A 27,945-nucleotide genomic window follows, 5' to 3' on the forward strand; every position below is an offset into this window, starting at 1 on the left:
AGAATGATGTCTGCCTTTGTGTGATGATTTCAAATTCAGGGTAATAATTCCAACTATCTTTCCCTGGCCATGATAGAAAGCTCAAGAAATCTTGGTTCCTTGTCTCTTTTCTTCCATCCAGTTAGTCTTTCTAATTACACACTCAACACAATGTTCTGCTGAGCAAGACACCTGCTGTAGCCACTATCACCCCTGGCATAACCAGATATTTAAAGGTACCTAAAGGAGTTTAGCCATATTTTGCCAAGATCCCAAGTTCCATGGCATAAGAATCCATCCACTTCTCTACTGCCTATAGAAAAGGACAGCTCAGTGTTTCTGAAAGAATTGTTCTCAAACAGGAAAGCATTTGAGGTAACATGTCAACAAGGTGGCCTGGTAATTGGTGTTCCTTTCAGAACCAGATGAAGGAAATGGCCAGCTCAGACATTCTCTTCTCCCCAGTGTCCTATGGGAACAAGATTTACCCAGACACAGCTGACCATGAGAAGTCATCAGGGATTTACAGCCTGTCTAAGAACAAGACCAATGATGGGGTCATTTTGCAACATGCCCCCATTTGATTGTCAGAGGAGAGATACTCTATTAACAAAAGAATTTGCACTGGTATTTTCAGGGACACATAAAGTAATTGCCACTTGAACATTTTTCCAGGCTTTCAAAGAAATGTAAGAATAGCCTAAGGCTAAATTATGTTCATGTCTTTAGTGAGTCATTATATTACTGACAATAAAGTGTATTATTTCTTTACTTTCAGATGCCCTCACATATTTTTTAAAGTAGAAAGGAGACATATTATGGTCACCATTCTTAAGAGACTTCACTAAAAGACACGAATTTAGTATCTCAGTTACTTAAAAATAGCTGTTGCTCACCCACTATGTGCCAGGCTGTATACCAGGCACCAATATGAAAAGGTAAGTATTCTCTGCTCTCCCTAAGCACAGTCTAGTGGAGGAGACAGCCAAAATGCAGCCACAGCCAGAATGAGGAGCAGTTAATGAACAAGTAGGCAGCGAGTAGGGAGGGGATTATATGAGAGACAGTACAGATGAACTGAGGGTGAGTTGTACATCCCTGGTATTTTGGGCAATTGCAAATAGTCTGATGAGCAAAACACAAGGAGAAGAAGTGACAGCAAGCATGGCTGAAAATGTAGGTTGGTGTCAAACTGTAAAAAGCCTTGAATACTGTGCTAAATGGTTTGATCCGTGAATCAGGTAGAGGACTTGACTCAGGTCTCTTGACTCAAAGGTCGTTTTTTCTCTGCTAGATTGCACTTGTCCTTCCAAATGCTAGTGAACACCACACTGAATCTGATCAAAGATCTCTCCATGGAAATATGTAAGTTGCCTATAAGAAGCAATTGATAGGTTCTCTTCTTATCATCTCCATCTCACAGATAAGGAAACTGAAGCATAAAGAACTTGAGTAACTTGTCCAAGGTCACACAGCTAGTTAGGTGATCCCAGACAATGTGGCTGCAGAGTCACTAGCCCTAACTACAACACTTAGCCTCTCTTTATCTAGAGGTCTTTATGCATTTGTCTGCATTCTACTGATGTTGGTATTGGTGAGTAAAGATTCCCTTCCAGAATAGGTTTGATAAATTGCCAAGTCTGAAACTGAAAAATTAATATCTATGATAACAGAGGTTTTGGGGTCAAGGAGTAAAAGGAATTCAACCCATCATATCTCCAAATACTTTTTTCTTTACCAATTTATTGGAATTTGAGACCAGATATCTGGAACCAAGCAGCCTCACCCTGTTAAGGGAAAGAAAAGAAAAGAGAAGAGAAGAGAAGAGAAGAGAAGAGAAGAGAAGAGAAGAGAAGAGAAGAAAACTAAAAGTATCCGCAAAAATATTAAAGGATTTGACTGAGGCCTCTGAGATGCTCCAAATGTTGCAATTGTGCTTTACTATCCAAGTTAATAGCTGTAGATCTAAGAGAGTTATGATGTGCCTGGTAAATATTGATTGTTTTGTTTTAAGTCTTCATGGAGAAAATGGAAAAGACATTAGAATGTAGGGTGAAGTCAGAGCAGGACAGACAGGTCCTGCAAGTGTTTCTTTAGATGCATTGATATTCATAACATCCTAACAGGCCTTAAGGCTGTCTTCTTACCAAAGGGATAAGATACCATTTTCCTTGGACACACAAATAATAAATGTACTCTCACAACATCACTTGAACGTTGTGGTTTTACAAATATACTATGTTTTAAATAGCTATAGCCCTCAGATCCCTTACTAGACATCAATATTTGTTGGAATTTCAACATCAAAGATTTATTGTTAGGGGGGAGGAGGAGGAGTTACTCCAAAGGCTAGAACTAGTGCATATACCGTACTACCAATCGCATGCAGTATTGCTTCTAATCTTCATAATTTTGAGTACTATCTTTATTGTCACCTTTTAATGAAGATGCTAGGGTTCAGGGGCCTTAAGTGACTTGCCCAAAGTTACACAGCTTGGTAGAAACAGAATTTGCCACAGAACTTGCATGTTAAGTCAAATAATTTGCTAGTTCCATACAATTAAAACTTGGAAGGAAAAAGTAGAGCCTTATGAATAGAGTCCTGAGCAAGAAGGATGAACAATCTGAAGATGAAGTACTCCGTAAAGGAAAGATCTGGGTTTGAATTCTAACTTTGCCTCCGTTCATCTGTGTGATCTTGGGAAAATCTGTTAACTCTTTAAACTGTTGGATATTTATAAAATGGGACTGGTGCTATTTGGCCTGATATCTTACAGAGGAAGATTTAGTCAGGCCAGGCACACATAGGGTCTCTCTGACCTGGAAAGCCCTGTATAAAGACATGGTACCCTTCTTAGTGTCAGCATTGAAACATCCCTCGTGTCCTGACACCTCATATCAATACCCAGAAACCCTAGGCTCTTCCTTCAATCCCATACTCCTTCCTCAGCTGCCAAGCAGCTTGGTTAAGAAAAGCCTTGTTCTTGGGGAGTACGCCCATAAAAGTATCTCTGTTTCCTTGCAGTTTCACATTAAGTGAAATTAGAGTGCCCTTCACAAAGAATATATATTTCGAAAGCCCTCCCACTGGCTGCTGGGCAAAGCAATTGTCAGTCAACAAACCAGGTAGATCGAGTCTCTGCCCTTGGAGTTTTTGTATTCTGAGAATGACTAGCAACTTTCTCTCATCCTAGAGCAAACAGGGCTTTCAGAGGGCAGGTCCTGGGGCAGTGTGTAGCCAAGATAGAATTGATTGGCTTTTGTGTCCAAAGTCATGGGTATCAAGAGAGCTGCCATTTATCAACTACCTCTTTGATACTTGGTGTATAGGACAGGCATGTTAACTATATTATTTCTAAACCACGTGATAAGTCTGTGAAGTATTTTCATCCCTGGTTTACAAAGGAAGAAAAGAGGCTCTGTGAGACATGCCAGAAAGAACATGCTCTACACAACCAGCTGGTTACAATGTGAGACTTTGTCCAGTACTAGCCCTTCTTTCTTGGCAATCATCAGAGTCACTCAAGGCTTGGAGGACTGTGCTGGCAAAAAAGAAATCTTGTATTTTCTAAAACTCACATCCACACTTTGGAGGGGACAAGACTGAGATCAACCCCAGTTCCTACTGTTTTCTTTATGACAGTTTATCAGAGCATTTTTTTCCTTATATTCATTCAGTCCTGAGTTTCTATTTAGTTGTGATAATAGATACATTTTTTGAATTTTTGATACCTTGGGGTACAAATTTGGAATCTATGGAGGATAAGGGAGTAACAAAATGTTATGGAAATTGAAATATACAAATTATTTTCTCTCTCTGCAGATTTATAATCACTTTATCTGGGATATCACGTAGGTTATGTGGTTACTGTAGTACTCATTTAATAATCAGATTTTATTTAGAGAACTATAAAAGGTACAACGTAAGGGGGAAATATATTTTAGATGATTTTTTTTTTCAATTTCCAATTTTGAAGAAGGATGTGTTTTTTAAAACTTTTAAAGAATTTCTCCTACATTTCACTCCCTTTAAGGCAAATTGATAGCTGTGAAAATGGCACCTTGGAAACATTTCTGTCATAATCACAGGAGAGAGTGAGAATTATTAATATTCTTAGCCATATAGCATCATAAAGTAGATCACAGCTGTTTCTTTCAGAAAATGGCATTTGTTTTTCTATCAGACGTATTGTCTGTCTCACAATCTAACCGCTTCCACATCTGGAATATCTTAACTGAAAATGTCCACAGCATTACACAGCCTGGCTCAGGGAGAGAAAAGAACTAGGGCCTGCATCGAATTCCGTCTCTCACTCAGCTGATCTGCATTCCTCCTACAGCATTTCCTTATGCTTAAGAAGAGCTCCTAGATTTGGGAACTGCATGAGCCTCTGTAACCTTCTGACAAGGGTGAGAAGCTCAGAACTGCATTTCTGTGCATTTTTCCCTTGTCTTTCCTGCTTTGGAGGAGAAGCCCTGCAAGAGCTTCCTGCCAAGGGACCCTGCTTTCTCAGCAGCCAGATCCGGAGAGCCAGAAATCCATCTTCAGCTCCTTTGAACTTGGCGGTTGTTAATCATGCTGTGGTTGTGCTGTGGTTGTGCTGTGGTTGTCCTTTAAGAGCAAAGGCTTCACAGAGAGCAAATCAGCTGCCTGTGGGGAGGGTTTCAGCTTCTCGTTGTGGGCAGATCATCTGCTAACAGCTTACTGAGAGAGAGTTGAGGACATGTGGCTGAAACACTGTCAGAGCTGCTGTGAACACAGTCCAAGTGAGCAATTTTATGACCCAAACCAGGCAGACACTAAGTGCTTTCTAGTGGTGAAAAAGGAGCAGAGAGAAAAAGAGAGAACAAAGACCAAGTGGTGGAAACCAAAACAAAAAATATATATTTATTTCAGCAGCTACATATTTTTCTGTTTGGAAGATTGGTATCTCCTACTTAACCAGAAACTACAACACATAAGATCAAATAAGATTAAATGTCCGGTTTGCTAAATAGCAGAGCAAAGAAACTAAGGTCAGGAATTCAGACTCTTACATCTGAGGAAAGAGAGAGGCAAAGAGAAGATATTGGAAATGCCAATATCCATTCAATGAAATAAAAAGAGACTACTGTAGGCATCCTCAGAAGCTCGCCTCGTGTCCAGTGCCGTGGGAACCACAGAAGGCGCTCAGCTTTGCAGCTTCACTCAGAACTGGGGCAATGCTCCATAGAGTCGAGAGCACGTTACTCTAAAGTGCTCCATTTGTTTACTTTGGCAAGTGGAAGATGACTTTGCTAAGCGATACTCTGCTGGGGCTCAGGGCCAGCACTGCTGGAGTAGGAAAAGGGAGCCTTCCTGGGGCAAGGCTTCTCAGTCTTCCTGCCATCAGCATTGCAGCCGGAGCAGCCCTGAGATGTCAACAGAAGGATGATGAACTGTGTCAGCAGTGTTAGCAAATGGCTGAAGTAGAACGGAGCTGCCCAGGATGCTGCCCCTGTCACTGGGGAATCTGAGGGAGGCTGAAAGATATCGTAAAAGGGATTGAAGGGTTGGGCTGGCTGGAGGAATGGCGCCATCGGCATCCATGCCACAATAGTCCAGGACGGCCCTGCCTTTGTCAGGGCAGCCATCAGAGGCGGTTTTCCCTCTAACCAGGATGGGCATCGCTCCTTGGGCTTGCCAGTCTCACCTCTCCTCATGCCATTGCATGTCCAAGGCATGTCCTCAGGGGATGGTGCTGATCCAGGGTGGCACACCCAAGTGGGGAGGAAACCCTGAACCTCATCCTCTCAGAGATCTGCTGCAGTCAGCCACTGCACTGAGGTGCACGCTCTGAGCAGCAGTTGCTGGTGCGGGAGGCTTCCTTGTGGAGTGGGCCTCAGCCACAGCCTGAGGGTCCTCTCTTGGGGATACTACCAGTTAATTGGGTCATCTTCAGTCTCCACTCAAACTTAGGCCTGTAGGTCCATCAATGACTCCATCAGCCTCAAGGACCGCACAGGTGGGAGGAAGGACTGGTGTGAGTGAGGGGAGCAGCTGAGCTGAGGAGTGCTGGCACCTGTGCAAAGCCAGCAATGAGGGGAACCTCCCAGGGGGAGCCCTGCACTTGGGTAGACCTGAGGGAGCAGCCAGAAGGAAAGGGGTTGACCCTGTAGTTGATTAAGGTTCAGAGAAAGAAAAACAAAAACAGAAAACGATCATAGTTTCAGATGCTCCCAATGAGCCTGTGACCTCCCCAAAATCCTATAACCAAGCACATGGGTGGAGCTGGCCTCACTTTCCCATTCCCCCACTTGTAACTTTTGATTCCACATCATGGCTAAGGTCCTCGGCAAACTGGATTAAACCTTGGATTTAAAAATAAAATAAAATGAAAAACAGTTGGGGACAGGAGAAAGTGGTTTCCAAGAACCTACACCTCTCTACCCTGAAATGGACGGAATATTGTGCTCCCCTCAAAATTCACATGTTGAAATTCTAACCTCCAATATAATGGAGCCTTTGGGAGGCTTCATGGATGAGATTAGTGCGCTTACAAAAGGGGTCCCAGGGCTCTCTCACTTCTTCCCACCATGTGAGGTTATAACAGGAAGTCAGCAGTGTGTAACCCAGAAAAGAGCCCTAACCAGAACCTGACCATGCCGGCAACCTGATCTCAGACGTCCAGCCTCCAGAACTGTGAGAAATTAAGTTATGTGGTTTATAAGCCACCCAGTCTAAAGCACTTTATTATAGCAGCCTGAACTGATTAAGACACTCCTGAGAACCGTTCCTTCAGGGAAGGTCCTGATTAGCTTTCACCTAGCCCAGTTTGCAAACACACTGGATTGTCCTGCCCATGGCAATCTTCACGTAGCAGCCTGGCAGACAGAGGAGGGGTGATGCCAGCAGGAGCAATCTTCCCGAGGAGGCAGTTCCTACTAGCTAAGTTTCTTGTCCTGCTTTTGCTCACTGAAGGTCCAAGCCTATCCCCTGTATTCATTTGCCTCCTAATCCCCTGGCTGACGGAGTCAGGCTTTGGAGAATTCCTTTAAGAGTCTCAGTTGGCCTTATGGATCCCAAAACACACCTGCTCTCCTGGAAGCCCCTTCTCTATTGATGTCCAGATTCTGAGCAGGCCGACAGTGCATGCATGAGAACCTTTCATAAAATAGGACTATTTTTTACTCCCTTTGCTTTTTCTTTGTGTTATTTCCCTTCTTCACTCCCTTTCCTTTTACCTTACCTTACACATTTGTCACGTCCTTGCCTGGAAAGCCTAATGTCACCTCCCTGCCTTTTCACAGCCTACAGGATTGAGTCCAAACTTGCCAGCTTGGCCTTTCATGGAATGCAGGTTTAGTACAGGACTGCTAAACACAGTTTCAGAATGAACCATTCTCCTGGCCTTTTATCATTGCCAGTATTTCTCTTTATTTTATTTTATTTTATTGTATTTTATTTTAGGAGAGTTGATATTTGATAAGAATTGATGGACTGCTTTTCATGGAAACTTGAGAATTCATATTTTTACTCAAAATCTTTTCACTTTTTTGCTTAGAGCCTGTTAAAGACTGAGGTCCTCTCTCTGTCCCTTCTACTCCCAGCCAAACCCAGTAGACACATGTGAGCAAGTTGTCACCTGACCCGAAGCTCCAGCCCCTGGAACGAACTGAAACAAAATGTATCCTTGCATTTTCCAGCAAGGAATTGCCTTGCCTACAAAAATACTCTGTTCTTTAATACGCAGATCAATTATTAACAGTAGGCTGTACCTTTCACCAGGTTGTAAAAGGATGACTGCGTAGAGCCACAGCATTCTCCTTGTCAGTGTAGGAAATGCAGAGGAGGATGTTACCTCCGGAACTTGCCACTCAGACACCTAACAAAGATGAGGAAGGCTGCAGCCTGAAGCGTGGGTGAGGTGTCCAACCGCCCAAAGGCGACAGGTGAGATACTCAGGTCCCCTTCCTCTTTTCACTGGGAGTTCTGATTCTCTCCTTTCAATCTTTCTCATCGCAATTGGGAATGGCAGGGGTGGGGTGTGTTTGGGGTATCAATGGTGGTAAAAAGGGTCTTATGGGTAGGGCCATGTTGAATAAGAGATGAGCACGGAGACAGCGTGTTAACTTAAAAGGCCAACACCGTAGCTCATTTGAGACCGTAGGAGCTCCAGGAAGACAGTGCTGATCAGGTGTGGGATCAAAGATCAGGAGGGCGGCTCAGTAACACACTGGCCCAGTCACATGACAGACCAGTCCTTGCAGTGAACTGGGAGACAAGGAGGCTGCATTGGCATGGAGCTGAGAACGTCTCTAGATCACACTGGAAGGCAGAGAGAGGCCAGACAGGGAACTCTGAAGAGCTGCCACAGCCTGTGCCAGGGTGACATCAGGGTGAGTTGAGATGATTTTTTTTTTAACAAACTTCATTTTTTGCAGCAGTCTTAGGCTTACAGAAAAATTGAACAGAAAGTACAGACAGTTCCTATATACCCGTTTTCCCCCACAGAGTTTCTTCTATTAATAACATCTTATGTTTGTGTGGTATGTTTATCATGATGAACCCATGTTGATATACCATTATTAACTAACAAGTCCAGAGTTTACATTAGGGTTTACTTTTTGGGTCGTACGGTTCTATGAGTTTTAACAAATGTATGACATGTATCTATCATTACAGTATCATACAGAATAGTTTCACTTCCCTAAAACATAACCCTCCCTTCCTTCCTGCAAATCCCTGACAACTGCTGATCTTTTTACTGTCTCTATACTTGTGCCTTCTCTGAAATGTCATATAGTTGGAATCATGCAGAATGGAGTCTTTTCTGACTGCTTCTTTCACTTAATATACTTTTAAGGTTCCTCCATGTCTTTCCAGGGCTTGGTGGCTTCTCTCCATTTTAGCACTGAGTAACAATCCATTGTATGGATGTATTGTAGTCTGTGTATCCATTTGGGCAGACTTTCCAGCAAGATAGAAGGCAGAAACAATGGAAAGGGTGGATGAAGGGAAAACTGCAAGGAACACAGGACAAGATAGAAGCGAGAGGAGGAAGGTTTTGGAGAAGTGGAAAAACAAGCTAGAGAGACGCGCACAGAGGCCTAACCTGGGGTAAGGCAGGGCCTTGTAACCAAGGCTCAGTGAGAGAGGCAGCCCCTCACTGACCTGCACCAGGCCTTTCCTGATTTTATAGACAGAGTGTCATGAGGTCATGAGGGCGGGAACCATGTCACCTTCATCCTGAGAGCCCAGCACTTTGTAGGCATCTAATAAATATTTATTACACCAATGAAACCTTCAAAGTCTCTTCTAAAGAAGCAAGTTTTCCCAGACACCAGAAGACAAATGGCCTAGCAGTCCCTGATCCAGTCATCTCGGGTAGGTGTGAGCTGGTTTCTTATTTGAACCCTCCATGCCACAGGGCAGCATCAAGCTTGCCTGACACACACCTCGTGAGCCAGGAATGTGCCACTTTGCCACCAACTCCACCTGGCTTGGGAGATGCTCCATGGACAGAACCAGAGCCATGCTGCAGGGAAGCAGAAAAACAAAGGAGATGCATGCCAACCTAACATGCCAGGTAAAAAAAACGCATTCTTGCCTCAGAGGAAGAATCCAGCTCTCCATGCCTTCATCTTTCACCCCAGTCACAAGGCATCAGAATTAGCCCACCTGACCTCTATGGAACAAGAAGAGCAAGCAGGGTGACTTGGGTGCTAAGAAATCACTGTGAGAGGAAGATGAGGCATCTGTGCCCTCCAGATGTTCACCTTTGGGAGGAGAGAACATCTGTGCAACAATAGCAGTAGCTCCCATTCACTGATGTGAGAACCCGGCCTGAGGGGTGCAGCTAGCAATCTGGATGGTAGAGGGTAGCTCTCCAGAGGGTCTGACAATTCACCTAAAGATTGCAGGACCGATAGGAACCTGCTAGTCAGAATTTACTAGCTCAGTGGTGCCCTCCAAGCAAGAGAACTTATCAGCCAGACCTGTGTCTTGGTGCAACATCACTGCTTAAAATCAAGTCCTCCCAAGGCATGGTGTCCATTTTCCTTTCTCTGGATGAAATGAAGAGAGAGAATGAACCCAGTAAGATGATAGAATGCTTTGCTTTGGATCTGTTCATATCCTAGCCGTGTTTGTGCTCACATGAGTTACCCAGTCAGTACAAGGGTAGAGAGCTCTTGAGAATTTCTTGCCTAAGGGAAAGAACTGGGGGCTGCTTTGCTCAAAGGCATTTTTCAATGTGGGGCTTATCTAGAGACATACATCTTGCTCCTTCTCCCCACTGCTGTTGCATAACTAGGGGAGTTGAGGGTCACTGTAGACAGACACAGATGGTAGAGATGGGGGCAGTGGTGGGGCAAGGAATAGCTGCCTTGCCACTTCGAAGTCTCCTAAATGACATCTCTGAAGAAGAAGGACATGTCCATGGCGAGAAGAGCCCCATGGTGATTCTGTTGCTCCTAATGTGCCAGGCTCAGACTCTTCAAACCACAAGAAGTGGCCCAACGAGTTCTACGTAACTACAAATGCAAGCAGGAAAAAAACCACACTCAAATCTGAGCACAGCATCAGCCTTGGAGACAGCCGGCCTTTACTAATGCAACAGCATCTGGCTGCTTCTGCTGTACCTGGATGTCTTCAGGGCAGTTCTTGTACACAGAGGCCCCACATAGAAGCAGAGCTCCTACCATCGAGCTCTCCATATCCAAAACTTTCTATATGAAAGATACAGCATCTGTGTCTCACAAGAATCTGTTTTCTGAGGGCATCTGCTATTTGAGAGCTAACCAAAACAGAATTCCCACCTTATCTTCTTGCTCATTTACACTCATTTCATGCATGGAAGGGACTGGTGCTGAATATTCAGGGCAATGTCCAGCATTTGGTAGTAGTGGAGAGAAAGAGAAGAGAAAATTCTAAACTGTGTTCCTCTGTCTGGGAATGTGACTCTCACCTCTCAAATCCTTTCCTCCTCCTGTTCACACTTTTTCTCCCTGACTTTCCAGAACCTTTTTAGGCTTAGCTCCTTTTATCTTACCCTACATGCTTTCTTTCTACCCACGCTAGTGGGTACTTCTCAGCCATAGACATTGGAGTACATTTAAATATGCTGGAGCCCTTAGAGAATTAAGAGGTGGGGAGAGAGGAGGGCACAGAGCTGAGGATGGCATGCAGATGTTGCCACTAACTCATTCACAAGGAGCCCTGAATTTCCAGGGACATTAAAAAACAGATGCTCATGACAGAGCATAGAACCATGCCCTAATTGTTTGTAATGTTGAACTGTGTGTCGTTCGTTCACTCATGTATTCTCTCAACATTGGGACTGAGCACCAATTATATAACAGAGTAGGACTTGACAATACAAAGATGAATGAAACACAGTCCTTGTCCCCAAGAAGTATGTGGGCACGACAGGCACAGGGACCAATGATGATCATGTCAAACATGATGAAGTCCATGGTCCTGAGGGACATTTGAACCATGGGCCTGCATGAGAGGGCCTGGAACCCTAATGGGCTGATCTAGGAAGAATTCCTCTGGACTTGATGCCTGAACTTGAAGGTAGAGATGGAAGGAGAAGGGCTCTGGGTAGCATGTTCCTGGCAGAAGAAGCCCACTGCAAGAGCAAAGGCACTGAGGAAGCCTCATGGTCACTGGAAAACTGGGATTCAACTAGCTGAAATCTTAACGGTGCAGCCTAGGGGGAAGTGAGACCCAGGGTGGGGGGCAGAGCCAAGTCTCTGCATCCAAACTTTTCTATATGAAAGATACAGTGTCTGTGTCTCACAAGAATCCGTTTTCTTGGGGTGTCTGTTATTTGAGTGATAACCAGAACAGAATTTCTAAAGATGGACTTTGAGGCCAGGTAACAAGGCTGAGGCTAAGAAGAACTATGGAAGGTCTGTCGGCAGGAGAGATGTATGATTAAATCTGCATTGGCAGAAGGAAAGTTCTGGTTGAAATATGCAGAGCAGTTTGGAGGGGACAAGAGAGATGACATGGAGAACAGTTAGGACGCTGTTACAATAAAATAGGCTAGAACTGATGTTCCTCAGAAGTCTCAGTGTCTCTAGGGGCTTTGTTTTGGTCATCGTAGTGTAAAATCCCCATTATGTAAATATTTCCTCCTGATAAAAGCTCACTGTGTGTCTGGAACCCGACCAGCTTCCTTACAGTATTTGCTCATCACCAGGTTCAAGGACCCAGCTGTGTGGCTCTTCCCCAGAGCCTCTGTTGGAAAGAAGATTCCTCATTGGTTATAAATAGATACACAGTGGTCAAGATGCTCTAGCACAGTGCAGCAGAACAAGATGGGCTCACTAGGGAAAGATCATTGACCCCTACAGGGTACACTTACTCTTTTCTGATTATGATAGGACTATGTTCAAATTAAAAATTATTTCAAAGAAAAAGCAACTGATTGTTTAGGCCAAAGCAGCACTTCTTCTTCTTCTTCTTTTTTTTTTTTTTTTTAATGAGGCAAAGTCTCGTTCTGTCACCCAGACTAGAGTGCAGTGGCACAATCTCACAATCTCGGCTAACTGCAACTTCTGCCTCCCCTGTTCTAGCGATTCTCCTGCCTCAGCCTCCCGAGTAGCTAGGATTACAGGCACCTGCCACTATGCCCATCTAATTTTTGTAGCTTTAGTAGAGACAGCGTTTTGCCATGTTGGCCAGGCTGGTCTTGAACTCTTGACCTCAAGCGATCCACTCGCATCAGCCTTCCCCTTCACGCCTGGAATTACAGGCGTGAGCCACTGTACCCAGCCAGAATGATTTTTGGTAATGTAGTTAAGAGGGCACATTCTGGAGCAAACTGCCTGCCAAGTGTTAGCTGTGGGGCATTGGGGAAGAACTTAATCTCTTTGTGCCTCGGTTTCCACATGTAAAATGGGATAATTATATTGTCCCCCTGTACTAGTTTGCTGGGGCTGCCGTAACAAAGTACCACAACTGGGTGGCTGAAACAACAGAAATGCGTTGTCTCACAGTACTGGAAGCCAGAAATCTGAAAGCATGGTGTCCGTTAGCCTGGTTGGATCTCTTCTGGGACTGTGAGGAAGAATCTGTGCCATGCCTGTCTCCTGGTTTCTGGTGCTGTGCTGCTCATCCTTAGTGTTACCTGGCTTGCAGAAGCACCGTCTACCTCTGCCTTCATCGTCATGTGGTGCTGCCCCTGCGTGCATGTATCTATGTCCAAATTTCCCCTTTTTATAAGAACACCAATCATATTGCATTAGGGCTCACCCTCATAATCTCATCTCAACTAATTGTATCTGCAATGACCCTACTTCCAAAAAACATCACATTCTGAGGTCCTGGGTGTTGGGACTTCAACATATGAATTTGGGGTGGGAGGGCACAATTCAACCCAAACATTACCTAATAAAGTTTTCAATAATAAGTGAATGAGTTAACTCCTGGAAAGCATTTAAAACAGTGTCTGACATTCAGAACTCTCTCAGTAAATGTTAGATTATGCTGGGTGTAAATAAAAAGCTCCTAGGATAGCGGATGGCATTGCGATTCTACCGGTTTGTATTAGTGTGGACTTGCCAGTTATTTACATCTTGTGTCTTTTTTGGTTGGTCAGGGCTTAAGCCATACCAGGAAAATATTTTGAATAATACTCCTGGCTAAAAGGTGCAAGATGAGAAGGAGTAGATACTGTGGGTTCTGATTTTTCTTCCCTGTTCTCCAAGCTGTGTACACAGAACCATGCAAGTTGCCCCAACCGGGGAAAAACAACTGCCATTTCTTTTAAAGGGGGAACCAATGAAGGTCTTGTCCTGATGAGCCCACAAAAGCAAACTTCTCCATGTCTGTCGCTCACTCAGTGGGCTGAAGCAGAGCCTCCATGCTGAGCTTTGGAGACAAAGCTTGTTAGAGAATGTGCAACCTGGACTGATCCCAGGCTGCCCAAGGAGCAGCTGATGAGTGTAAAAGTGTTTGCTCACCTTAGAATCGGTCCTTTAAAAAATAAATAAGGTATGTTGATCTTTTATGTGAAGATTAAACGAATCAGATGGCCCAAAATGAATTCCAGGTAAAGAGGAATAAAATATCAGAAGGCAAGCTGCTGAAATTAGCAAGAGCTGAGCTCGAAGAGCCTGACTTTCCAGGCATGGCTAGTTTCTTCCTAGCAAGTTCCTGACGGAGCTGGGTGGCTGCCCCAGGTGACTGCAGGAGCAGGAGATTAAGGAGACAGCACCTGCCTGACAAAAAAAGGTTGCTGACACAATAAGCCAAAGTCAAATTGAGCTGCCAAGGGAAAATGATTGGGGATATACAGTAACAGTTGAGGGAGAGACCAGAAGGATCTGTGTCCACAGAGGTTTTGATAGGGCTGACTTTGCTGCTGACCGACTCACCTCAGAAGCATGGACTCCCTGACCTCCAAAGCCAAGGCAATGGGGCTCTCTCCCTCTTGCCCCTTGAATTCCTGCGTCTCATTTCACTGGGTAGACAGGGAGGCTCCTGGGCTCCAGCAGGAAAACCCTGCACTGGGAAGCAGGATGTCTACTCTGATCCTGCTGCCCCAAAGCTGTGTGGCTTTAGACAAGTGGTTTGACCTTTCTGGGCTCAGTTTCTTTGATTTTCACTATTATTTAAAGGGCTTGGAGTCATGAAAATCATGAACTCTTCACACTGAGAGGAACCTTCGTAATCCATTTTGTAGATAAGGAACCTAAGGCTGAAGAGGTCAGGGGCCTGCACCCAGCCATAGAGCTAAATGAGGGGCAAGGAACCTAGAACTCCGGCATCTCGACTCCCACCTGGGACACATTTTATCAGTAATAGTGAGGTCTCATCTGTTGATAGTGTTAGAATGCTCACATTTACTCCCCATAACAACCTTTTTTTTTTTTTTGAGACGGAGTTTCTCTTTGTCACCCAGGCTGGAGTGCAGTGGCGCAATCTCAGCTCACCACAACCTCCGCCTCCCGGGTTCAAGTTATTCTTCAGCCTCAGCCTCCCTAGTAACCGGGATTACGGCATGCACCATGACGCCTGGTTAATTTTTGTATTTTTAGTAAAGATGGGGTTTCACCATGTTGGCCAGGCTGGTCTCAAACTCCTGACCTCAAGTGGTCCACCTGCCTCAGCCTCCCAAAGTGCTGGGATCACAGGTGTGAGCCAACATGCCTGGCCAGCACCCTTCTGGCAGGCACTCTTATACCCATTTTACTGATCAGGAGACCAGCTTGCCCAGGATCCTGCAGCTACTGAATAGAGGGGCCAGGACTTTGCTGGTTTGGTGCGCTTCCTGGTACACACCAGCTGCCTGCAATCTCCCTTTGATAATCCTAGCCACATGCCACCGCGGGTGCTCTAGTGTAGGCTGGCACCACCTCCACCCAGCAAGAGCCAGGATCTGCTTCCTGAGGGCAGGCAGTTTTATCACACAGCGGGGTGCAGAAGAGTAGTACTCATCTTCCCAGTGTAACCACTTGTAACTACTTTTCAGTGAATCAAATAGATTTTTAAGCAAGAACATTGTAAAAATCTGCTTAATCAAGGGTGGAGAAAAATGAGTTAGCCAGGGCCACCCTAGCACAGGTGGGGTGGTAGCTGCCTCTGCTCCACAGCGAGGTATTTACACTTGCTCCCCACCTTCTCCTTTGCCCCATTCTCTTTTAGTTAAAGGGCCAGGTGCACCAGAACACAGGTGCCCTGAGTAGCACTAGCACCTCCCAGGGTCATAGGGAAGAGCCATTTCCTGTGGGTCAACTGAGGCCTTAATAAGGCATAAGTGCCTTCTCTGGGTGAAGAAGATATGCCCTCTAAGAGCTCTCCAGGGTGAATCTAGAATAAGTTGTAGTCTAGATGGCTTGGCAGCACTAGCCAGTGTGACAGTAAGTCTTGATAAACATCAGGTCAGCGTCACCCTGAGGGAGAACCTCGAGGAGAGGGAATGTGTGCTTGTTACAACAGCACACCCAATAGAAATAGCATGTGAGCTACAAATCTAACTTTATATTTTCTAGCAAAAAAAAAAAATTAAAGAAACCAGTGCAATTAATTTTAATAATAGATCTTATTTGTTTCAATATATCCCAAATATTGTCATTTCAATGTGTGATAATATAGTTATTAGTGAGATATTTTCCATTCCCTTTTTCATACAAAGTCTTTGATACTCAGTGTGTATTTCACTCTGACAGTGCAATGGATCCTGTGCCCAGTGTGCACTTAAAGGCTGTAGATCCATATATGGCGATTGTCTCCTAGATAGATAAGCCCAGCAAGGCTCAGTGGGTGTTTTGAGGTCCATGGTCTCTGAGGTCTCGTTCCACCCTGACATTCGATGAATCAGACAACACTAATATGGTTGGGAACACTTTTGTCTTGCTCCCTGTAGTCTGAACAGAAAGAGACGCCGCAGAATACAATCACGACTCTCTCCCTCCTACAGACTCCCTCCCCACAAGCAATCAATGGGTTGGTCTCAGACAAAGACTCTTGGTCAAGGCTGGTGAAACTTGCTCTATTTCCTAGTAGGCCTCCACCTGTAATTCTCAGCAGTGTGTGTGTATAGCTAGAATTCCTGCCTTCTACCAATGTGACTGTTCCTGCTCAGAGATCTAGAGTTAATTATTAGCAAATTCACAGTGAGCCAGAGCTAGGTCTCACTGTAAGACTCCGTGTTTTTTAGAAGTACATTGCCATGGGGATTTTATCCCCATTGGGTTCCTCCTCAGGACCCAAGACAAATAGATACACAAACCCTGGGCCCATAATTTTAGTTAGAATAGACCCAAGCGTAGAACCTCAGGGAACTCATTTGGAAGCTTTTCTTAGGAAAGTTACCTTTCCTATTTGACATCTCAATCAAACAGGTGTTTGGGGAAAATAAAAGCATACTACTTTAGAAGGAACTGGGGTCATCTGGCCAGACTTGTGGAGTATTTAAAGGGAATTTCGTTCCTTGTGTAAAATTGCTCTAAATAATAGTAAGCTCTTGGGAGACTTGATCTACTGGCTACATACACCCACTATGAAATTAACACATTCTTGAATTTAGATGGAAGAATATGGAAATTGGTCCCTCTCAATGTATGAACGAAGCATCAGAAATGAAGAGAAGGGCCAAGTCTAGAGAGCAAGACTAAAGACTCATAGGTCAGTGGGCTTCCTGCCCAAGGAGAGCTGAAAGCTAAAGGATGCTTCACAGTGTCCTACAAGTTGTTTTTCTAAAGTCCTTCCAGCAGTTGAAATTGTGTTTATGCAAAACAAAACTTTCTTTTGTTACTATAATCTAGAGGTGGACTTTGGCTTAAGCCATGCCAAAATATTATCATTCTAAACCAATAACACCTACATTTGTTGAGCATTTACTATATGTGTGGCACTATGCTAAACTTAACTACCCCCTTTCCTCACATGTAACAGTCAGGTGACTTAACAGCTGCCTTGTGGATACTTGTGTTATCTGGAAGATTGCATACACACATGTAAAATGCTTAGAACTCTACCACCCGATCTTACCTATAGCTTTGGTGAGTCCCTGCTTCGGCCAAGTAGAATCATTCCCTATGAGGAGGGGAAGAGGATAAGAAACAAGCAGAGTTGACTTTACAGGTAGACACAATAAGCAAGGGTCCATGTGGTGCAATGGATCCCATGCCCATGCCGATTCAGTCATTCTAGTCCAGTAGGATTGTCTGGTTGGTTGTTGTTTTGTTTTTTGTTTTTTGTTTTATAAGACAGAGTCTCGCTTTGTTACGTAGGCTGGAGTACAGTGGAGCAATCTCGGCTCACTGCTGCAACCTCTTCCTCCTAGGTTCAAGCAATTCTCCTGCCTCAGCCTACCGAATAGCTGGGACTACAGGCACACACCACCACACCCGGCTAATTTTTTGTATTTTAGTGGAGACGGGGTTTCACTGTGTTGCCCAGGCTGGTCTCAAACTCCTGACCTCAGGCAATCCTCCCACCTTGGCCTCCCAAAGTGCTAGGATTACAGGCGTGAGCCACTGTGCCTGGCTGGTTTTTATCTTGAAAGTTTAAGGGTCTCCCACTTAAACGCAAATACTCTTCTGAGGATAACCTTTTAATCAACTATCAGGAATTCTCAAGTATCAGGAATTCCAGTTATTCCAATTATCCAGAATTCTTTATATCATCCCAGGAATCTAAAAGAGCAAGGTCTTATAGGTAAGGGCAAATCTTCTGATGCCTTAGAATTCAGACCATAAGCAGAGATGGTCATTTGACATCTAGTATGATCCACTGTAGATTTACTTCTATACAAATAAATTCAAGTTGTCACAGGGTTTCTTTCTTTCAGTTGGGGACAATACTTTGAAAACTTTTAGGCTCTGAATGAGTAACTTGGCAAAAGAAGATGGTAGGGTCCTTCAAATATCATACTTGTGGTTTTCTCGCAGATGAACCAGTCTGTAACCCTGAGGTTTCAACACTCCACTCAGTTGTGGGCTTTCTATCTAAATTGAAACTATCACATGCCCACATGTGCATCTGCAGCCAACCACAAATGATCTAACAAGACCAGATTTCACTGGAGCTCTATGACCTTCTCCCAGTGTGAACTGAAGGGTAAAAATCCTGGAGCCTAAGGGACTCCCTTTTCCGTGTCCTGGAGACCATTGGCTTTGGTTAAGCCAATATGATGGGCTCGTTGAGAGAGAGACTCAGGACCTGGGATCATGCCACACTCTCTGGTCCCAGAAGGCACACCACGGGCTGCCAGCTTTGTTGGCGGACCTGAGACTTAAGGCCAGGATATATCAAGAGCTCTGTACCCAGTCCTGTGATGTCTTAATACCTTTGACAAGCAACATTGGCAACTCACCGGGTATCCATTAAGGAAACAGACTGATGAAACCAGAGACTGTGAAAACAACTTGTTTTACATGTTGTTTCCTGTAGAAGAGAAATTCTCAGAGGAACCTGGTGGCTGTCTGATCTTTAATGGACTGTCGTCATATGGAAGCAGGAGAAGGAGATTCTTCTTTGCTCCAAATGACAAAACTAGGAGCAGTGAAATGAGCTTATAAGGTGGCCAGGTTTTTCTAGCAGTTGGAGCTCTCTGCAGTGAGTGGACACTTGGCAGGGTAGTGCCTACTCTGCATCTGATGTGTTCGCACCACGGCTGGAAGTAGGGGTCGCAACAGCCGAGGAGTTGAAGAAGGAATGCTTTTCCTTGGGTGGGAGATTGGACTAGAGAACGTCTCAGGTTGTTGCTAACTATGAGCATGGTTTTATAATTGTTTAAAAGTGGGTAAACAATAACAGTGTGTTTATGGTGTCTGTATTTGACAAACTGTTATTTCCCACATTAACTATTTCAAATATGGAAAATCTGAGAAACAGGAATGCTAAGAAGTGTGTAGTATAATTTAAAAATACTTCTGAAAGGTCGTATCCCAAAGGCATGGCCGGTGAGGTTAAGGGCGTGGTTTGTGGAAGTTGAGCCCACAAGGGTTTAAATCCTGCCTCTGCCCTTCTTAGATTCCATGAACCTGGACAGGTTCCCTCACTTATTTAAGACTTCACTTTTGCAGCCCTTGAGATCCCACCTGCTCAATTATCTAAATGAAGTCTATCACTGCAGAAACAGCAGAGGCCTCCTGCTGTCGAGCAAAATGTTTTCCAGTTCCTTGTTTCTTTGTGAAATAAAGCAATTCCATCCCAGTGCTAAATGATCCACTGCATATGGCAGAATGAGCTTCTCTCATGCTCCTAGTAAATATAAGACTGTAGACTACTCTGGATGGTTTAAGTTTAAGATGAAATTGCTTCTTCTGATTGCCTTCTTCTTTATTGCTTCTTTCTCTGTTTTTCCTTCCTTCTCTTGTTTGTAACACTAACAGTCAAATCTATCTGTGTGAAAATCTATCTACTGTAGAGAACACTACATCACAATTTACAGAGGGGAAAATATTTTTGTCGGCAGTAACATTTCCCTGGGAAGAAGCACTGTTTGGCCAGCTAACTCTGGGATTTAGGCTCAGGTAGAATCAGTGCCTCAGTTTCTTTAGGTCAGCCATTATGAGTTGTTTCTCATTTGACCTAGCACATAAATTCTCTTCACAAAGGTTTCATTTGTCTGGAAGACTCTAAGTACTGATCTGGTCAGAATACCCTCAAAGCCCCTTGGTTGGCATGAGAACATGGACCAGTATGTTAGTCTTTGTCATGTAAAAAAAAGTATCATCAAATGCAGTGGGAGTTGGTAGACATGAGTTTGAGGTAGTACAATATCCTTAGAGTACACACACTCAGTCATGTGTGATAATTGGCCAGCTCTACCTAACAGTTGAAGACCTTCAAACAACTATCAGGACTACTGGGATAATGTCCCCAGAAGAACCTGGAGAAACATTTACATTTGTGTGGACCGAGGAGGAAAGCAACCCAGATGACTCCTACTTAGAAGCACAGGCACATAGAGCCTGTGTTATTGGCACAGGTGTTTCTCTCCTAAGAGCCTTTTCTGCTTCAGAAGGCTTTGGGATCTATTCCCATTAATCATAAAAAAGGGATTTGCTGGGCTAAATTATGTTAGCCTCCTCTTTATTCCTTACTTCACAAAGAATTGCAGTTAATCCGTAAATGAGTTCTGATGTTATGAAAATTGGATATGGCAAATTGTGTTATTAAGTCTATTAAGGGATGAAGAAGGACTCTTCTAAAAGAATAACATAGTCTGAGTGGCAGCTCTCACTTAATAGGCATCTACCTAGAAATGTTTCTGAACTTAATAGTTACATGATATAATTCAAAATTAATATAAGCACACAGCACCTCTCCCCATAACCTTGTTGAAATTAAGGGTTCCGAATCATTCTTCTCTCACTTTTACTTCACCTGCAAGATGTGACTCACCCTTCTTTAGACTAACAGCTAAATTCTAAGGCCTAGTCAATGTAAAACAATGCCAGGATTATTAAGCATGATTTTGTTAAGTTTTAACCCCTAATTAGATTACCCTTGGTTAAATAAATTGAATGGCCAGTGGCATTCCAATGTAAAGTCAGCAGAGGTTAGCTGGTTGCTAGATATTTAACTATACATACTAGGAAGCTATGAGGACAAATTTCCATTTGCACAGAGCCTTGAGAATTGGCCATTTTAGGACTACATGTGCTGCTCATTACTTTTACTCAAGGACATGCTAATGACCAATGTATTTTTAAATACCTACTATGTACAATTGCTTTCAAAAACACTTTCAATCTTGACTTGAGAAGGTAGGAGATACATACCTGTATTAGGCCATCCTCACATTGCTATAAAGAAATATCTGAGACTGGGTAATTTATAAAGAAAAGAGATGAATGAAGCTGGAAACATCATTCTGAGCAAACTATCGCAAGGACAGAAAACCAAACACCACATGTTCTCACTCATAGGTGGGAATTGAACAATGAGACCGCTTGGGCACAGGGTGGAGAACATCACACACTGGGGCCTGTCTTGGGGTTGGGGGAGGGATAGCATTAGGAGATATACCTAATGTAAATGACTCACCTCTAGACATGAGATATATATGACATAAAAGAGTAAAGTATACTCAGCTCCTAAGAGCAAGTGAGAAGACAAAGAAGATCTACTGAGTGTAGAAATACTCCTTAAGTCATCTTTCCTGAATCGCAAAAATCTGGTTTCAAAAAGTTAAGCTTGGAAAAATAAAAAGATAACCAAATTTAAAAATGGGCAAAGTGATCTGAATACAAAAAATGATATACAAATGGCCAGTAAGCACAAGAAAAGATACTCATCATCATTATTAATTAGGGAAATGCAAATCAAAATGACAATGAGTCACCTCTTCACACTCACTAGGATGGTTATAATAAAAAAAAAGACAGGCAATAACCAGTGTTGGCAAGGATGTGGACAATTTAGAACCCTCATATGCTGTTGGTAGACATGCGAGATGAAATAGCCATTTCAGAAAACATTTTGGCAGTCCCTCAAAAGGTTGAACATTAAGTTATTAGGTGAACCAACAATTCCACTACTAGCTATATACCTGCCAAATTGAAAACAGATACTCAAACAAATACTTGTACATGAATGTTCATACCAGCCCTATTCACACTATCCACATACTTGAAAACAATTCAAGTATCCATCAATGGATAAATAGATAAACAAAAAGTGGTAATTTGTACAATAAAGGATTCAGTCACAGAAAACAATGAAGTACTGAAACATACTGGAACATAGATGAACCTCAAAAATGTCATGGTAAGTAAAGGAAACCAGTCAAAAAAGACCACATACTTTGTGATTCCATGTGTATATGTCCAGAATAGGAAATTCCATAGAGACAAAAAGTAGATGAGTGTTTGCCAGGGGCTGGGGGGAGCGGGGGATTGGGAGTGACTGCTGATGGTTAGTTTCCCTAGGTGGTGAAAAAAATGTTCTAAAATTGATTGTAGTAATGGATCCACAGCCTTGTGAGTATACCAAAAACCACTGAACTGCACACTGTAAAAGGGTGAGTTTGTGGTATGTAAATTATACCTTAATTTTTAAAATAAAAAAGAAAGTTAAAAAACATTAAACTTGGAATTAATGATGATTTTTTTGAAGCAGATTAGTAACTACTGAAATTAGTCCTTGGTTTTTGGAAAAGCCTTTAAAAAAATTGTAAGTAGGAGAAGTTATAAACAAAGAGATGAATCACAGAAAATTGGGAGAGAAATAGATAATAACAAGAGACAGTATAGACAGACTCAATTGAGTTTTATAAAATCACTCAGGCAGATAAACATGGGGGTTGCATGTGCATCCACATGCATATATATGTGTATTTACATCTAATATACACACATGATATTACATAAAATATTATAATATATAATAAATACGTATTCACACTGGAAACATTCTCAAAGACTATACCACCAAATATTAAAAATAGTCCTTGCTTAGTGGGATTTCAGGTCACTTGGATCCTTTCCCCCTTTGACCTCTCAGTGTCTTCTAACTTTGTGTGCCAAGATCATTGATAGTTGAACAATAAGAAGAAGAAAGTGAGTGTGGAAGGATGTTGCTAGAGAAAGTGTATTCTTGATTATATGGAGGAAGTGGGGGCAGTTTGTGAAGTCTTCCTAATGAATAGTGTCCTATTTGAGAAGACCAGTCTTTGCACTGGAGAAAATGCATAGAGCAAGGTGGACATCACTTGCAGAACAGTTTGGCACAGGACTACCTCTGAAATATTAAGACTTAGAAGACTTGTTCTTAGAAACTCTTCAGGAAAGTTTACAAAAGGCCTTTTTCCCCTTGCTTAGCAGATTCTCCCAAGGCATCAGCATCTACAATCTCCGTAAGTCACTATATACTGGACCTAGCACACATCTGTCTATCCATCATTGTATTAGTCTGTTCTCATGCTGCTTATAAAGACATACCTGAGGCTGGGCAATTTACAAGAGAAAGAGGTTTAATGGACTTATAGTTCCATATGGCTGGGGAAGCCTCACAATCATGCTCGAAGATAAGGAAGAGCAAGTCATGTCTTACATGGATGGCAGCAGGCAAAAAAAGAGAGCGAGCTTGTGCAGGGAAACTCCCGATTTCAAAACTATCAGATGTTGTGAGAATTATTCACTATGATGAGAACAGCATGGGAAATACCCGTCCCCATTATTTAACTATTTCCCACTGGGTCCCTCCCACAACACGTGGGAATTATGGGGGCTACAAGATGAGATTTGGATGGGGACACAAAGCCAAACCATATTAACTATCCATCCATCCATCCATCCATCCATCCATCCATCCATCCATCCATCTATTTATCTTTAATTGGGATATGTCTACAAGACAATTGATAACTAAAAGTACTAGAAATTCATTTGCTAAATCACAAAATAACTTTAAAACCATCCTTATGTTATACCTAACATGATCTGAGCACATAACATTGACCAAGTCAGACCCATTCTTGCCTCTCTGAGCTTACACTCTTGTCAAGTGTGAGCCAGAAGGAGTTGGTCCAAGTAGAGCAAGTCCCATAGGCTTTGTGGTACTCAGGGTGGGGGTCTTACCCGACATTTCCTCCCTGAAGCTGAAAGGCAGAGACAAGAAATTCATCCTGAAAGAGTTCACAAGGGTAAAGTCAAGGTGGCTCATCCCCAGACAGGTCATAGGAACAAGGTTCTGGTCATACAACAGGAGTCATGGGGCCCAAGTAGAGGGACTTGGGTGTGGAGCAAGCAGAAGGGATTCATTGAAAAACTAGGTAGAAGACAGGGAGTAATGGTGGATAAGGTAAAGGGCAGCATCTACATTCAGGCCTGTCATCAAGCTAGAGAATGTTCACAGCAGTGTTGTTTGAAAGAGAAAGGCATGGAAAACACTGTTGTTCATCAGTAGCTATGAATAATTTAATTGTGGTGTTTTCAAATAGTGACATTTCCAGCAGAGGAAATTAATAAACCAGAGCTGCATGTGTCAATGTAGAAAATAACCCAAAAAGTCCGGGTGTGGTGGTTCACACTTGTAATTCTAGCACTTTGGGAGGCCAAGGCAGGTGGATTGCCTGAGCTGAGGAGTTTGAGATCAGCCTGGGCAACACAGTGAAACCCCATCTCTACTAAAATACAAAAAATTAGCTGGGCATGGCAGCATGTGCTTGTAGTCCCAGCTACTCAGGAGGCTGACAGGAGAATTGCTAGAACCTGGGAGGCAGAGGTTGCAGTGAGCCAAGATCGCACCACTGCTTTCTAACCTGGGCAACAGAGTGAGACTCCATCTCTTAGAACAAAAAAAAAAAAAGAAAAGAAAATCAACAACAACAACAACAACAAAAACTACCCTTTAAAGGAATGCATATAAACAATAATTTATTTCTTTCACATTCATTTCACAATTTGCTTACTGAAGCATCAGTGTGTCTTTCAATTGGATGCGATGTGTTTTGAAGACATAAGAAGCAAGAAAGTTTCATTTGCAAATATAAAAGAGAAACTGGGAAGAATTTAGCTTCTGAACTGGAAGGTCACTCTTGCCAGAGGCCCCGGAGGAGGGCAAGGTTTTGCATTTTGTTTGCCAATTTTTTCCTTAAATAAAATGCCCTGGACTTCAGGTCAGTCTTGCCCCTTGAGCTGCTAAATGATTCTGCCAGATTCTTTCAGCTGAGCTATGCGGGGTCCTGAAGACCTGCTTTGACTTCCTCTGCACCAAACTGACTCGCTCCCCAGGGAAAAAGATCAAGGCTGAGGAAGAGAAAAAGCAGGGCATGAATGGACCCTACATCCAAAATAATAATTCCATTTTCTCCATCTACCATTCCACCATCACAGTGAAGCTTTTCTAGATTGTAAGAGGCTCTTGTAAAAATGAAGCCACTCCTGGGAGATGTTGAATTTTATCAGCCAGCATGTTTTTGGGTGTCCATGGAAAACAAGACCTTGGCAAATCATACCACAAACGGGCTGAGGCAAGTGGGAGGAGAGTGATAGGAGAAAGTTTGAATCAGGACAAAACGAGTGAACAATGTGGAGGCAAAGGCTGGGAACAAGATATTCTTTGCCAACCAGACAAGTTTTTCAAGGCTGATTTTTCTAGAGACCATCTTAAGAACAATTGCAACACTAGACAAAAAGCACACAAACCAAAAAAAGAAAAAAAATCTAAACCCAACAGCATAAGTATCAGAAACCATCTTCTTACCCGTATGGTTAAAAAAACAAAATGAATTTATTACATTTTTCACAGAACCATTTCCTGGGCCAAAACTCATTTCTCCTTAAATAAATACATTAACACTTTCCTCAGAACAAATCAAGTCCCATCTATAATCCCAGAAGACAAAATACATCGGCAGCAGAAACAGACACAAAGTCTCCACTGGTGTCAGAGGTAGCATGACCTGGGGGGAGGAGAGGGAGCTCATGCTGCTGCATCAGTTGGGAGGAAGGATTTGTCTTCTCCACAGGGCAGGGTCCCTACAGGAAACAGGACAATTTGAGGGGGCGCTTGACAGTGGAACTCTTACAAAGGTGTCAGTAGAATATTCAAAACCACAGGAGAATTTAGCGTCAGGGCTAGAACTGTAGGGTTCCAGAGCCAAGCCATGTCGGAAGGGTCAGAGGGTGGGACGGCCACTACAACCCTAGAAGGGAAAGTTCTGTAGAAAGGGCCATGTCGAGGGAAGCAGTGACCTTCAGTCAGCCCAAGGTGACAGCCAGGCAGCAAGGAGATGAGTACCCTCAGCCTCACTCTTTCCTTTCCTCCAACCTCCTAACGAGGCTCCCTATGGGTTAAGTTCATCCTGGGAGTCAGAAGGCAGGAGAGCCCCTGGATGCAGTCCACAGAGTTCAGAGCAGGATGCAGGGCAGGAAGGGTGAAGACAGGAGAGGCAAAGGGAAGACACTGGGCAGGTCTTCCAGCGCCGGCCCCGTCATGCCTGCAGTCATTGTAGCACAGACTGAATGTTCACTGTGTCCTGCTTTCAGCATTTAAGATGCCTCTGAGATAAAGAGCCTGCCTTGAGTCTGATAGGACGTGCTCACATTTTCTGGAACAATGTAGCGCGCACTGTTAACCTCTTCGTGGGTTTGGAGGTTTTAGGAGCTCATTTCACAAAGCTGCCCCAGCCTCTCATGTTAAACAACCTGAGTGCTGTGGCTGGGCAAAAAAAAAAAAAAAAAAAAAATTGCATTCATTATTGACATAAGTTATTAAATATGTAGTTCAGCTTTGCTCCGGTTTGAGGAGTCCTGGTGTTTCAAAATATACACTTAAATGAGATTTTTTTGCATCACAGAAAAATAAGTGTTTACTTTTTTCAAAAAGTAAAGGTTCTTTAAAAGATAACACCTAGAGTAGAATTAAGGGCTATTTAGAAAATCACAGTGGTCCCTAGGCAACACATTTTGAGGGATGAACTTAAGCAGGCCCCAGACTCACATCTTCCATGTCCTACAACCCAGGCATACCCCATCATCCCATACCTGCAATTTACCCAAATACTCCCTGTTTCAGTTGGCAAATTCCACTGCCCCAACCCTCCAAATGTCCTCCACTGCTGGCTTAGCCTTCTTCCTAAATCCCCTCCCCATAGTGTCCTGGACCCCATTATAATGCCAGCAACAAAAGCATCTCCTTTCCCCTGTCTAGCACAGCCAGGGACATCTGTTCTGAGTGGTCAGTGCCCAAAACGGACCAGTTGCTAAACAGTTTGACTGTCAACTATGCTCACACAGGAATTACTGAGATGATGGTCCTCACCTGCAGAGAAAAACCACAGGCCACTCTGTAGGAGCCACTAGCTCACACCTTGCTGGACAGGCTCAAGTTTTAGGACTCACCATACTGAATAACTCCACTATCCAATGGCAAATTTCTCTGGAAATGAATCCAAAACCCTTTCTGATGACAGATCCTGGGACTTTCAAGTTGTTGCCTATCAGCAAGGGTTGCTGTCATGATTTGTTTACTCTTTGATTCCCTGCTGTGGCTCATTTGAGATCTTGGAGTGCCTGCTGCAGTAATTATGGCAGGATTTTTCCAGAGTGGTTTTAGCATCAGTTAAAGAATTATTGTTCATTACTCATTAATTCTCCCTCAGCAAGTCATAGGGGTAAAATTAGATCCTATTAAAAAAAAAAAAGAAAAGAAACAGGGAAAAACAGCAAACAAAAACACGCCAGAAAAGAGGAAACTAAATTCACCCTCCGATACTGACAAGCAATTCTTCCCTACCACTACATTTTAAACCTTCATCAGAGACAGTACTTTGTCCGTTTGTTCAATGCTTTATTCTTAGTGCCTATTACAATGCCTGGTACATAGTTGGCCCTCAATACATGTTTATTTAATGAACTGATTAAATAAACTAGACTCAGGCTCTGACACTTGTGCTAAATCTGCGCTCACAATAGATGTTTTAGGGCATATTAAATTTTGAAATCAGTTCATCCCTATAGAATTTATAGGCAAAGGGGCTTTCTTTTTTTAGAGGTAGGTTCTTGTTCTGTCGCTCAGACTAGAGTGCATTT

The 27,945-nt window shown here is 43.2% G+C and overlaps 1 protein-coding gene and 1 long non-coding RNA gene across 6 annotated transcripts in view; one reads left to right on the top strand and one right to left on the bottom strand.

Annotated features, from left to right (window-relative positions):
- The window catches only part of LOC105473061 (prolactin receptor), a 167,334-nt gene that overhangs the window by 27,441 nt on the left and 111,948 nt on the right, over positions 1 to 27,945 (top strand). For 2 of the 5 annotated variants that reach the window (XM_011726670.3, XM_011726671.3), the window contains exon 2: positions 7,727 to 7,890. The exons of 2 other annotated variants lie outside the window; for them this stretch is intronic. The gene's annotated coding sequence lies outside the window, so the exon portion shown is untranslated. Of the gene's footprint in view, positions 1 to 7,726; positions 7,891 to 7,920; positions 8,338 to 27,945 lie in introns of those variants that run through there. One more of the 5 variants, XM_011726669.3, reaches the window with a different exon arrangement.
- The window catches only part of LOC139363907 (uncharacterized), a 123,838-nt gene that overhangs the window by 25,665 nt on the left and 70,228 nt on the right, over positions 1 to 27,945 (bottom strand). Inside the window, exon 2 of the long non-coding RNA XR_011625081.1 lies at positions 17,447 to 17,491. This is a non-coding gene — a long non-coding RNA (uncharacterized lncRNA). The remainder of the gene's footprint in view (positions 1 to 17,446; positions 17,492 to 27,945) is intronic.

This window comes from Macaca nemestrina, chromosome 6 (assembly GCF_043159975.1).
Source record: "Macaca nemestrina isolate mMacNem1 chromosome 6, mMacNem.hap1, whole genome shotgun sequence".
NCBI lineage: Eukaryota > Metazoa > Chordata > Mammalia > Primates > Cercopithecidae > Macaca > Macaca nemestrina.